Source organism: Lolium rigidum, chromosome 4 (genome assembly GCF_022539505.1).
Source record: "Lolium rigidum isolate FL_2022 chromosome 4, APGP_CSIRO_Lrig_0.1, whole genome shotgun sequence".
Classification (NCBI taxonomy): Eukaryota; Viridiplantae; Streptophyta; class Magnoliopsida; order Poales; family Poaceae; genus Lolium; species Lolium rigidum.
This window is the reverse complement of record NC_061511.1, coordinates 222,522,824-222,536,431: the sequence shown is the minus strand read 5'-3', so window position 1 is coordinate 222,536,431 and position 13,608 is coordinate 222,522,824. Positions and strand designations below refer to the sequence as shown.

The 13,608-nt window shown below is 43.6% G+C and overlaps 1 pseudogene; it reads right to left on the bottom strand.

Annotated features, from left to right (window-relative positions):
* Window positions 1-11,442: 11,442 nt before the first annotated feature.
* Window positions 11,443-12,453, bottom strand: LOC124648306 (annotated as a pseudogene).
* Window positions 12,454-13,608: the final 1,155 nt, after the last annotated feature.

Genomic DNA, 13,608 nt, shown 5'->3' with positions numbered 1-13,608 from the left:
AAAGGGGGTATGGTCACACATAAGATCTTCATACATCGACTTCAATGTAAACAAACCATTTGGTGTTAACTTCCAGACAAAACGATCTTCCTCTTCATTCAAATGTATGGCCATGAGTTTCCGACATAATTGCAACCACATAGTTCATTTATTACCATTTAACACTCTTCTATATGTAATATTCACCTGTGATTGGCCTAACTCCTGTGCAACTGTGACATTCTTATGATGGACAATATTATATAGCGACGAATATTGTTGAGCCAATGGAGTCTTGCCTAACCAGGTATCTTCCCAGAAGCGGATCTGCAATCCATTACCCACTTTGAAAAAACCCCTAGAAAAGAACTCTTGTTTGACCTCCATTAGACCTTTCCAGAATGGAGAGTCAGTCGGTTTCGCTTGAACCTCCGATAATGTGTTCTGTCTTAGGTATTTGTTACGTAGCAATTCCTGCCACACCCCATCCTCATTAAGAAGTTTAAAAAGTCATTTACTCAATAAATATCTGTTTTTGATTTCAAGAATTTCGATACCTAAGCCCCCTTGATCCTTCGGTCTACAAACAATGTCCGTTTTGTAAGCCGGTATTTTCTTTTGTTTTCGTCGGTCTGCCAAAAGAATCTAGATCTATAGAAGTCCAAACGTTTCCTTACCCCAACAGGTATTTGCGGGAAAGGCAACATAAACATCGGTAAGCTAGTTAATACTGAGTTAATAAGCACTAACCTATCACCATAGGATAGTAACTTCTCTTTCCAGCATCCTAATTTACTCACAAAGCACAACTTTAACCACTAATTGAACTAAAATATATGAATTGAGAATATATAAGTGGTATCTATGCATTCGTCTTGCCATTCTCTTTCATATCATATATATTTATATATATTATGAACATATTATAAAAAGAAATGTTAGTTAAAGTTGTAAGTTGTTGACCGACGAAATTTAGGGGCACATTATATTTTGGGACGGAGAAAGTACCTTTTATAATAAGTGACGTGTTTCTTATTGATCAAATTAGGCTAAAGTTAGAGTAGGAAAAACGAGGAGGCCATCATTTGTAAGGGCTACTTCCTTGTATGTATTTCTAGTTTTAAATGTTAGAAAATATTTTTGTACTTACATACATGGGTATAGATGTAATTGTGGTGTTTGTTTCTCACCGTGCAGAGGTGCATACATCATCCGACTATGGGAGCATCTGTTTGGAGACAGCTCAGGATTTTTCCACCCAACTGAAATGACAATTATCAATAGGATTTGTGCTGCATAAGTATCATGTGACCTTATTAGATTTTGCTTCATCTATTTATCTTTGTCAAATTTCTTACAAGGCATCAAAACTTTTGCAATAAAATTTGGACGTGTGCAATCAATAGATGCAAGTCGCCCGGACGTTCCTACCTATTTTAGATAAATGTAACATTGATTATTCCCGGAAACTTTAAATATATTGGGCCAACAAAAATCGGCGTACATGCATGTGCTAGATGAAATATGCGTACCTTTTTAAAGCTTGAAACTGTATAAAGTACTGAAGTCAGATACAACATACACTAGTAGAAAATAGGCCTTTCGTTCGGAGCTGTCCGGAACATTAGTTCTGGTCGTGTTTAGATCCTAGACTAATGTGAGCATTAGTCTCGGTTCTAATGGCTAAGACGCCGAAAAGTTTTAGTACTGGTTCGTAAAGGGACCTTTAGTTCCGGTTGGAGACACCAACCGAAACTTATGAGGTTGCGTCGGGCTGCCTCTAGTGCGAAAACCTTTAGTGGTAGCCTTTAGTCCCGGTTTGTAACAACAATTCAGACTAAAGGTTACTGTTTTTTTGTGGCTCCACACACACACCCCCTCCCCATGGATCGCCCCTTTTTTAGGTTTGTAAAATACAAAATAAAATGATAGAAAATTCAAAATTAAAAATCCTCTTAGATGTATGTTCCTTAGGTGATCTAGTTATTATGAAAAAATAATACACATGAATTTAGATTTTTTTTTTGCAAAACCACTGTATATTTTGGTAAAGTGGGAATATATTTTGCATATGAATTCAAAAAAAATTAATATATGGAAATGTATCTACATGAAAAATTACATCTGAATTCACCTGGATTTACCCCGTTAGCCAATTTTTAGATTCTCAAACTGCCAAAGGGAAGTATGAAAAGTTTCAGGTTTTAGGTTTTGCAAAAAAATTTAAACAATGTATTGTTATTTATTCATTCAAGATTATTATTACATCATTACTTCTTATTAAATGAATTATTTAAAATTCAAATAATAAAGAAGTGTGACATCGTGACCAACAGATTAATAGGATTGATATGGTACTAGTATCAATAACGTGCGTGTAGAGCACTTGGAAGCGGGACGGAAGAAACTGAGAAGTTAAGCGTGCTAGTGCTGGAGCAGCCTGAGGATGGGTGACCGAGCGAGAAGTTTGATCACAAGTGAGCAATTTGATTTGAGATTAAGTGTAGTTAGAGACTAAGCTAGTCAAATAATTAAAATACCAAAAATTATGAAAAATAGAAAAAAAGAGTGGAAAAATTAGAAAAAAATAAATAAAAAATAGTAATCATGGTCTTTAGTTCCGGTTGGTGTTATAAACCGGGACTAAAGGTTCTTCGCCCGGCACGCGCCCACAACCCATGTGGAGGGACCTTTGATCCTGGTTTGCAGGATTCGGTAATTTCGGTTGTAAAACCAGAACTAAAGGCCTTGCCAACAGGAATGAAATCCCTTTTTTCTATTAGCGATCAGCTAGGTAATAAACCATTGGATGACATGATTGACGAAACAGTCCCAAATGGGTACGTACGTACATCCTATCCGCTACAGAGAGATGTATACTACTACAGATCAGATGTCCACGCAAACCCCAACCGCGTAAGGCAGAGAGGAGAGCGATCGAGCAGCACCTACTGTAGCTACGTCAGACGTACGACATGAGCAGCCATCGCAAGGTGCAAAAGGAAGTTCAGGGAAAAGTTGAAACTATCAACTGTTTGCTCATGAAGAATGAAAGACGAGATAGCATAATGATATGGCCCATGCATGGCACCGAGGAACTAATTTCTTTCTCGATAAAACCAAGGAACTAATATAAAAACAAAAGAATCAGATCTAGTAAGCTATAGGCTGAGTCAAAAACTTGTTCAGAATAACCTTCAAGGTAAAGCTGTAGTTGTTATCGGGTGTACATGTACTTTTGTACAACAGCTTATAGCAGATAAATCTAGGAGAATTCATGAGTTCAGTACGACAGTGCTGTTAGAGTATGTCTAACAGGCCCCGTATTTCGCTGCCCCGTATAAGGCTCTAATTTCGCCCCGTATCGAAAAACTGCTCCATTTCGAGCCATGCCGTCTAGCAGACCCCGTATTTCGCCCCGTATTTTCAAAAATTAAAACCCCGGGAAGTTCATCTTCATTGATCATAGTAGGGAGCATACACACATTTTGATCATATACTACGGATCATACTACGGATCATACTACTTAACCTACCTCTACTCGTCCAGGATGACGTAGGGGATGAAGGCGATCCTCGCCGCCTCCTCCCGCGCCTCCCGGGCCTCCCGCGCCTGCCGCGCCTCGAACTCCCGGACGGCAGCGATGGCCGCCGCCTCCTCCTCTGCCTCCGCCGCCGCTTCTCGGCGGCATCCGCCTCGGACAAGGCGACCGCACGGCGGTAGGCCGCCTCCTCTTCCTCCTCTTCCGCCGCCGCCGCTTCCTCCTCGCCGCCTCCGCTTCCTCCGCCGCTGCTGCTGCTGCCGATGGTCGCCCTCCATTCCGCCAACGCCGCGCGGTCGCGCAGCCACGGCGCGCGCCATTTCTCGAACGCCTCGCCGCTCATCGGCTTGAGCGGCGGGTCCTGCTTGTACCACCGCCCACCCGCGGCGAACTCGCGGAGCGGGTCCGGCACGTACAGCGCGCCGGCGTACTTGCAGGCCGCGCGACGGCTGCCGGCGGCTGAGAGTTTGCACTTCAGCCGCCACGCTTCCTCTACGGTGTCCGGCGAGCGGGATCGCTTCGATCCGCTCGCCGGCGAGGACCTACCGCGGCGGCGGGAGTCCATCCTAGCTTTTGGGGTGGAATGCGTGGCGGGGGAGCGGCTAATTGCTCGCCGGAGCAGGAGGAGGAGGCGGCGGCGCGCGGCGGAGCTAGGGTTGCGAGTGAGGGGTTAACCCCTCACTCGCACCTGCGCCCACTATATGTACGGGGCGACGGGGCCGATTTCCTGGGCCCCGTATTCCGCCGAAACGGGGCGGCCCGAATACGGGGCCTGCTAGACGGCCCAAACCGCGCCTGCCCCGTATGTCGCCGGAATTTTACGGGGTGGGCGGGTTATACGGGGCCTGTTAGACATGCTCTTATAAAAGCGACAAACAAATAACGAAGAATGAAACAAGAACACACGCAGGGGACACAAGATTTAACGTGGAAAACCCCTTCCAACACAGAAGGGAGAAAACCACGGACGCCAGCCAGCAAAACTTCACTATATCAGGGAGTGTTTACAAACGCCGTGGAATATCTTATAATTTGATAAACCCTAGCCGGCGGCTTACAAGATGTATATATATGCGGTGTCAACGATCCGTACCGTACCGTGGGGGGCTGCCTCCGGCGACGGGCCTCACTCCGCTCGTCAGAAGTTAGCCTCCCTTTAGTATATGAATTTGGATCACAATACAACAAGTGCATTTTTTCGAAATAGGGTATCACCACAGCCTCTGCATGAAAAAGATGCATACGATTTTTATTATATTTATTAAAAGCCAATCTTCGAGTAACAAAGGTGCAACTTATTATATCTCAAGTATCGCTCAAAGTCGATACATGAATTAGCTATCTAAAAATAGGTAAAACAAAAAGGCACCAATAGATCAACATCTGAGCCTGCTATCAAGCTGTCATCCCCTACTGAATAAATCCCATGCAATCACTTTCAGTCGGTTGCACCCAAAATCCATGTCCATACGCTGCTTTTCCGGTTGTAGAATGTTAAACAAAAGCGGGGATAGAGGATCCCCCCTAACATAGACCTTTCTTAGTTTAAAAATAATGTCTAATAGCATCATTCACTTTAATACCCACGCTACCTTTCTGAACAAAGTCCCGAACCCACGGACACCACTTAGGATCAAAGCCTTCCATGTGAAGCTCTTGTTGCAAAAATACCAATTAACCTTATCATAAGCTTTTTAGAAATCTATTTTGAGAATAACACCGCCTAACTTATTACGATGTAATTCGTGAATAGTCTCATGAAGGATAACTACCCCTTCTAAAATATGTCAGCTCGGAATAAAAGTTGTTTGCGTCGGCCGAATTACTTTGTGAGCTAAACTAATAGCTTGGTTCATGCCTACTTTTGTGAATGTGTTAAAACTCACATTAAGTAGAAAAATAGGCTTATATTGCTGGATTTGAATGGCATTTTATTTTTTAGGTAGCAAAATGATTGTTCCAAAGTTAAGATGAAAAAGGGGTAAATCCCCTCGATGAAACATTACAAACATGTTCATGATGCCCCCCCCCCCTACAACTTCCCAACAAAATTATTAACGTGAAACTCTGAAGGTCAACATAATTTTAATAATACACATAATGTGTAGACTTTTTTAATAATATGGAATAGAACAAAAACATCCTAAATAACTGAGGGTGTAGTACACCTAGCTTAGAAAAAATCCTCTCAAAGTTTAAAGACAGGCATGCTTGATGTACTGTCTAATACAAGCAAAGTTTTCTCTGACCTCGATCAAAAGGGTGTCACCAATGCCAATGGTTCGCAATTGTCACAACCTTGATAACATGATAATATTTGAAAAAACTTAAAATCAGAAATAAAATAAAAAAACTGAAATGTAATGAAAACAATTGATAGCATATTTTTTTAAAGAGTGTGAGGGAAAACATCTTAAATAATTTGAGATATTCCAAAAAAAGAAATTTATTTACAAACATGGCGGTATGAACAATTTTGAGAGGGAAACATATACTATACTATTAAAAAGTCAGGGGTTGAGTATCAAACTTACAACTATGCATTATTAATAAACAAAATATGAACATTTGATCATATATGTGCTACCTCTAGCTGTATCTTCACAGATGAATACAAACCTCATTCCACATTTTATGTCTAATTCTATATATCGACGTACATACTAGCATATATGGCCTACCATCCTTTTGTCTACAAACTAGCTAGAGAGAACAATTGGTCATGCTTGACTTTTCCAAACTACCATCAGGTCACATACATGTTCATGATGCCGGTTGCCTCCTGTGTCCAAAAGATTCTACTTATCGAAATGATATAACATCTTTTTCTTCCAAACAATCAGTGTACAGGGTCATATAGATTCTGATTCACAACAAATGGCATTTCTACGACAAACCGGTGCGGACGGTCGCTGACATGTGGGCCCTAGTGTGTCGTTTGTATCATTGTTTTTATCGTCGGCATCCCGGGTGACGGGGCTCGGAACTGGATTTCTTAAAGATAATCATTTGATTGCTTGAGAAACATCACAATGAGAAGGTGTGTGGATTAGTACAGGCGCTGGATCATTATTGATGGGCTTAATTCTTCAAGAGCTCAACACAGAGAGCAATGATAGAGGTGGAGGAGTCCCATGGGTCATTATTCCGCTGCATTTTGGTTCTTCCATGGGACGTCTCTGGCAGTACTGTTGCAGTTGCATATAAACCCACGCAGGCACGCATCGCAGAGGGTCCGATTGGAAGTGACGTGTCGGCCCGCGTCGGTCAGCAATGCTATGTATATATCGTACTGCCTCCCGGCTGACGTGCCTACGTAGCCATGATTCCATGAAGCAGGGGACCGGCATGAACATGAGATCGATCGATCAAGCGCACCGTAAGCGTCAGAGATGGTATCATTCATAACTTTACCATGGCGTGTTCAGTTTGGCTTTGTTCATTTACCTATACTAGGTGTGCCTGAAGGTTTCTTACCCCACCACTGTTAAATGTTGTCTGATGGCATGTATATATGGAATGCTGAAGTTGTGACATCTTTGACGAGGAGAGGATATATACATTTCGAAATGAAGACCAAAAAAATCATCAGCTAATCTACTCCCATCGTCCCATGAAATATATCTTAACTTAGACAAAGTTAAGACACATTTCATGGGACAGAGAGAGTATTATTAATTTTAAAAAGAGTTGTGAATTAACGAAAGACTAGACGAAAACCGTAGCGATCATCATCACCGACCGTCATGGAAAATGGCAACCACGAGGACACAGAACCAACATGTCTACCAACACAAACTATACACATCACTGAAACTAGGGCATGGCTAAGGTTGCTCACCGATGTCACCGTCACTCTTTGTCGAGGCGACTCCGGCTTCACATTAAAAACCTCCGCCGTAACAGCACCGTGATGCTCACACCAGCCCATGGCAAACAATGGACCCTTCGCGTAGAAAACTAGGCAGTTCCGACTTTGATGACGAGCTCTGGTGAGATGGTATGCAAGCCCGTGCAGAGTATCGAGATTGATGAAATGACTACTACGAACTCATTTTGAAATGTCGTAGATATTTTTATAATTTTACTTGGGATACCTGGGGTTTTAGAGTCTTGGTGGACCGATGATCAACTACCGCTTCCACTAAGCACTTAAGCTACCCTTGTTTTATTTTGTTAATTTCATCCAGGACGATATATTTTGCAACTAATTGCTCCCGCAGTAATTCTCGTGGCACCTCCAGCTCCCGCATCATATCGGCCAGCAGAAAAACCATGCAGTACACATGTATATGGTCCAAAATCTCAGAACATATATGTATGGGACATTATAACCAACCCATAGACAATACACCGTACCTGGAATCGCAGAGGCCTACACAAGGTCTCCAGCAAATGATGATGATCACTGCCATAGCATCGATCTGTAGCTGAGCGGTCACATGCATGCATGCAAGACCTTAACTATGTCCGCATGATTCCATCTGCAGCCACTATTTATCCGATCACACACGTAGCATAAGATCCAGAGTTTGATCAGAATATTGTATGCAACAAGCTAACAGCCCAGAGTTTGCTATATTTCTGCAGTATAAAACATACTCTATTATTCCGAAACCCTGTAGGCATGTGACTATAAGTCTATAAGGGTTCAACGATCAAGTGCTGCTATATGTTGGCGCTGGCCGCTGGGGCATGTCATTGCAAGCTAGCTAGATACCAGCCCATGCATTCTTGTCATCTATCTAGAGAGCTAGAGAGAGAGAGAGAGAGAGAGAGTACATGGAATGGTTAAGAGATAGAGAGTACATGGACGTGGAATGGTAGCAGTATGGCGTGGCCCCTCGAGATGGAGCCAGGAATATTATTTAGAGGGAGCCAATTGAACATTAGACTATTTGGAGGGAGCAATTTAGGAAAATTTAGGCAAGAAAAATTCCAAGGGGAGGGTACCCCTACTCCATCCATGGTGGTCCCCTACAATCAAACCCTTCAGACGTTTCTCAACAGAATTCTTTGGATAAGAAGATGATTAATGCTAGTTGATACCCCGCACATTGCCGTAGAAAATGAAAGATGATTTTCATATATACAAAAAAATCATTGGCGAGAATTTGTGAAAAATGTTAACGGACATATAAACACGAATACAATGATGAAACTTTAGCAATGTTAGTTCCACGGTAATTTCCTTCGGTCTATTTGTGCAAAAGCTTGCTAACAATTGTCAATACATAGATTCTCTTTTTGCAACTACTTTTTGGTGAGATGCTAACGATTAATGCAACTACTTCAATCTCTTTGTGTAAGAGAGATTTAGTCGGTTTCAGATACACAATAAAATTTAAGTTGATAGTCCACCTCTAAATTACATTCTGAGATCATCATGCATGATACTTATATAGGCAAAATAGAAACAACCACACTTAATTGGAATTCAGCAAAGTGAAAAGGATTCACAGATAGATTTGAAACGAATGATGAGAACTCCACACTCTTTTCATCGAACTATAGTTTGCCTTGCCAGTATAATGGACCAATAGACGGAAGACATTGACGCTTCTCTTCCTAGTCCTGCAATACAACTTTAAATCATCTGAAAAGCAGCAAATAATGTGCAAATGTATCATCTGGTAGTTCAAAGTGTGTTTTGAAGGTAAAACTGACTTCCCAAAGCTCTTTACTCTTTGTTTTATTATAAAAAATTAACATATTTCATCAAGTATCTGGTGGCTAGCTTCAGAACATACTTGTTGTGGGGTGAGATTTAGAGCATATCCACGGGCACTGTTGCGGTGAACCAGCATACCACTGCATGTTGTAGTACGTAAGTTATTGATATAACACGTGTGAAGGTACTCATCTACACATATTACATCCCTCGAAGCGGTACAATGGAAAAAGTGTGGGTCTGAACATAAAACACTTATTATTACGAGCCAAAAGTGTACAAACTCCTCGATATTATCTCGGTTCAATAAGGATACCACTCAAACTCAAACTCTACTTGAAATAACTTAGCAACCAACATAATTAATAAACTAAATATCCTAAGAGCTCAGCAACTTATTTAAGTAAGTTTCTAGGCTGCTCGCGACTTAGCTACTACCACTCAAGACTATCTGTGTTGCTCAGTCTTGACCTCCTCAACTCCGTAGACATGCAATAGTCTATGCCTTCAACTCCTCTTTAGGAGTATAATACTTGAGATAGAAAGCCTTCCTCAGATATCCCTAATCAAGGCGGTATTTATCATCCAGAGATCTAAACCATATGCGAGCATTCCCATAAAGAGATAAATATAATAACTTCCTTTTCACTTCATCATGAGGAATACTAGCTGATAACCCCCAAGTGCAGGGGATCACCGCAGTACAATTCGATAAGTATTTGAGTGTAGAACTCACGAGGAGCTGAAGGTGAACTATCTATTCTCTAAAGCCATATAACCCACTTATATGGCCTTCTATACAAAGCTAGGATCTATAGTCTATTTATGTGTGTGAAGAGGTTTCTACTATCAAACTATAAGTGTTGAAACTAAAATGCAAGAAGTAAAACTAATGCAAGAAAATAAAGTGTAATGAAGTGAGGTGAAATAAAGTGGAGTAATTGATGGCCTGCAAGAACACATGGTCATTCATGCATGTTTTCGTGGAAGTATTATTTTTGGTTTTTATATCATATCCCAACGAGGAGCTTAGTAGGATGTTTATCTGTGCTGTCGCACCCAAGGTGTCACAATGCTTAGGTGAATTGACTGCAAGGATTGAAATGGAAAATTGTGAATGTGAATATATGGTTGAGTATTGAAAGTGCAATAAAGTAAAGTGCATTAAAATAAACAGCTATTTGGAAATTTAATGAGTTTCTGCAGCTGAAAGATTAGGTGTAGGGAGATTCAGTTCATATTGATAGTGAATGTGTCCGGTTGGATTACCTTCGATCCGAATTATGGATTGTAGTATTGTAAGCTTTTTCCCTAGAAGATCTAGGTTTATCGAACCTTGGGAAGCAGTGCTGAAATGGTGTAAAGGAAACGACTATAAGACTTTCTAGCTGGTTTAATTTTATGTTTACTAGACCTTTCTAGTTTACTTTGTTTTATGTTGTGTTCAATGGATGGAAATAGGCCAAGGTCAAGGATTCTCCTTCAGCTATGCATACATATAGGAATAAAGTATAACGTGTAGTAAAAAATAGTGATAAGAGATAGTACCACATCCGTAAATACTATTGTCCATAAAGCCATAGGTTACAAGAGTCTCTTAGTCCAACCATTGTCCCCACAACCGCGAGTAACAACAATTATTAAGTAAATTAATACAAACCAAAGCATTAAGATAGATGATTGTACCATTGATCCCGAGTGTATCACTAAACGTGTATCGTTACTTTCCCCTTTATGTCACTGATGTTTCGCGATAGCACACCATTCTCCCCTCATCGCACCTCTTCCCTTGATCGATCCGATAGACATGGGTACCTTCAAATCATCGAATCGAGGCAAAGAGATAAGGATACAAGATTGCAAAACTCCTATTCAATTCCTACACATATTCATGAGATGAGAGTGGATTTGGTGATCACATGGATAGGTGTGCACCCTCTCTCTACCGTTGGATTTGCTTCATGATTGTGACTTCACAAACGACAATGAAACGGCGTGAAATCTTCTTATTCAATTTGGTTCCGCCTTCTGACAGCCTAGGTGGGACCCGTGGGTAGAAAAGAAGCAAGCCTAATAACACCTTCAATAGTGTACTCTGGATGTTCTTTTAGTTATATTCTGCGCACAATAGATCATGTCCCAGCTCTATATATAACATTGCGAACAAGATCACGAATTACGCTTACAAATTTTCATTTGGCGATAGATTGAGGTACATGATTTTCGAACCAACAAAACAAATAAGTGAATCTACATAACCATGCCCATCGTCGGGCAGAGGAATTCGCCTGCCCATCGCCGGAGAGGGGAGGAAGTCCTGACAGCACTAACTCGTCGAGCAGTCGACTGAGAGGCGTCGATTAGCGGCATCAAAAGCTCCATCTTTTGTCGCTGCATTTCCTGCACATTCTGCAGGCGGTTGCGGAAGAGGTGCTTCGTGATCGATGGCAGGAATGAGAAGACGACCATCTTCCTCGACCTGTAGATAAGCGGGTCCCACTGGGCGGTGGCGATCGCGCGCACGGTGGGCTCATCGGGCCGCTCCCCGAAGCACATGAGCACGATGAGCAGAAAATGGCGTAGTGGAACGTCTCCACGACGGCCGCGCCGGTGGCGGAGTCCTCCCGCAGCTTCTCGGCAAGGACGCGGCGCACCCAGGCGCGGGCCGGCGCGAAGAGGCGGACGCGTGACGGGTGGAGCGTCTCGGCGACGATGTTGCAGCGCAGGAGGCGCCACACGGGCCCGTAGCTGGCGTGCGTGATGGTGTTTTCGCTCTCGCCCAGGAGCCTGGCGGAGGCGAGGACGAGGCGGTTCGCCAGCCCGGCGCCGCGCTCGACCAGCGCCGCATGCGCGAGGTGGCGGTCCGCGACGAAGATGGCGAGGCGTGAGCTGATGCGCAGCGACAAAATGGGGCCGTACTGCGCGAAGAGGTGCCGGAGGATGGGCTTGCTTCCTAGCCTTGGTACCTCACTCCATCGCGTTCCGGCATCACCTGGACAGGAGCCACCACGTCCGGGCTCGCCTAGCAGGTGCTCGTCTCCAAGCATCACCACCGCCGGCCGCCATGGCTATCTCGACGTTAGCGAAGAAGCTGCGGAAGAGGTAAGGGACCTCCCATTGCCGTGCCTCCTCTCCGTTATCCATCTCGGGCGAGGCATGGACGGATGACGGAGACGTCGAGACTGCTTTCTCCTGTGGTAGAGGAGTCGCAGACTCCCGGACCTCGTAACTCCTCTGCGCCTCCATCATCAGCGGCGGCATGGCCCGCCTTCCAACTCCAGCTAGCTGCCATGCATGGTCCCTGCGGGGTGCCCACCGTTCGAAGCTTCGATGCCCAGTGCTTGACACGGCAACATCGATTCGCAGCCAGGGGAGTCAAGACGGTGCAGCGGCAGTGCGCCTTGCTGCGCGCCGGGGAGCATTGGAGAGAGCGAGGTTGGGGAAGGAGGAGATGACCGAGCGGAGGAGTAGAGGCTGGAGAGTTGGAGACAAAGGCAGAGTTGGAGCGACCGGATAAGGAACCTCGTGAGCGGCGGTGGACAAGTGGGGCCAATGGAACGCTGTCTCCGGATGATAACTAGGCTTTTCCATATTTTAATGGTACTCTGCCGCTATGCATCATCGAAGGGGCAGCCGGATGATGGCGCGTGAGACACACGTCTGTTGGGAACCCCAAGAGGAAGGTGTGATGCGTACAGCAGCAAGTTTTCCCTCAGTAAGAAACCAAGGTTATCGAACCAGTAGGAGACAAGGGCCACGTGAAGGTTGTTGGTGACGGAGTGTAGTGCGGCGCAACACCAGGGATTCCGGCGCCAACGTGGAACCTGCACAACACAATCAAAATACTGCCCCAACTTAACATGAGGTTGTCAATCTCACCGGCTTGCTGTAAACAAAGGATTAAACGTATGGTGTAGAAAATGATGTTTGTTTGCGAAGAACAGTAGAGAACAGAGTTTGCAGTAGATTGTATTTCAGATGTAAAAGAATGGACCGGTGTCCACAGTTCACTAGTGGTGTCTCTCCAATAAGATAAATAGCATGTTGGGTGAACAAATTACACTTGGGCAATTGACAAATAGAGAGGGCATAACAATGCACATACATATCACGATGACTACTATGAGATTTAATCAAGGCATTACGACAAAGTACATAGACCGCTATCCAGCATGCATCTATGCCTAAAAAGTCCACCTTCAGGTTAGGATCCGCACCCCTTCCAGTATTAAGTTGTAAACAACAGACAACACAAATATCCTTAGACAAAGCATTGATGTTTTATCCCTAGTGGCAACAGCATATTGATGGCGTGTAACTCACACGTTCGTTGGGAACCCCAAGAGGAAGGTATGATGCGCACAGCAGCAAGTTTTCCCTCAGAAAGAAACCAAGGTTTATCGAACCAGGAGGAGC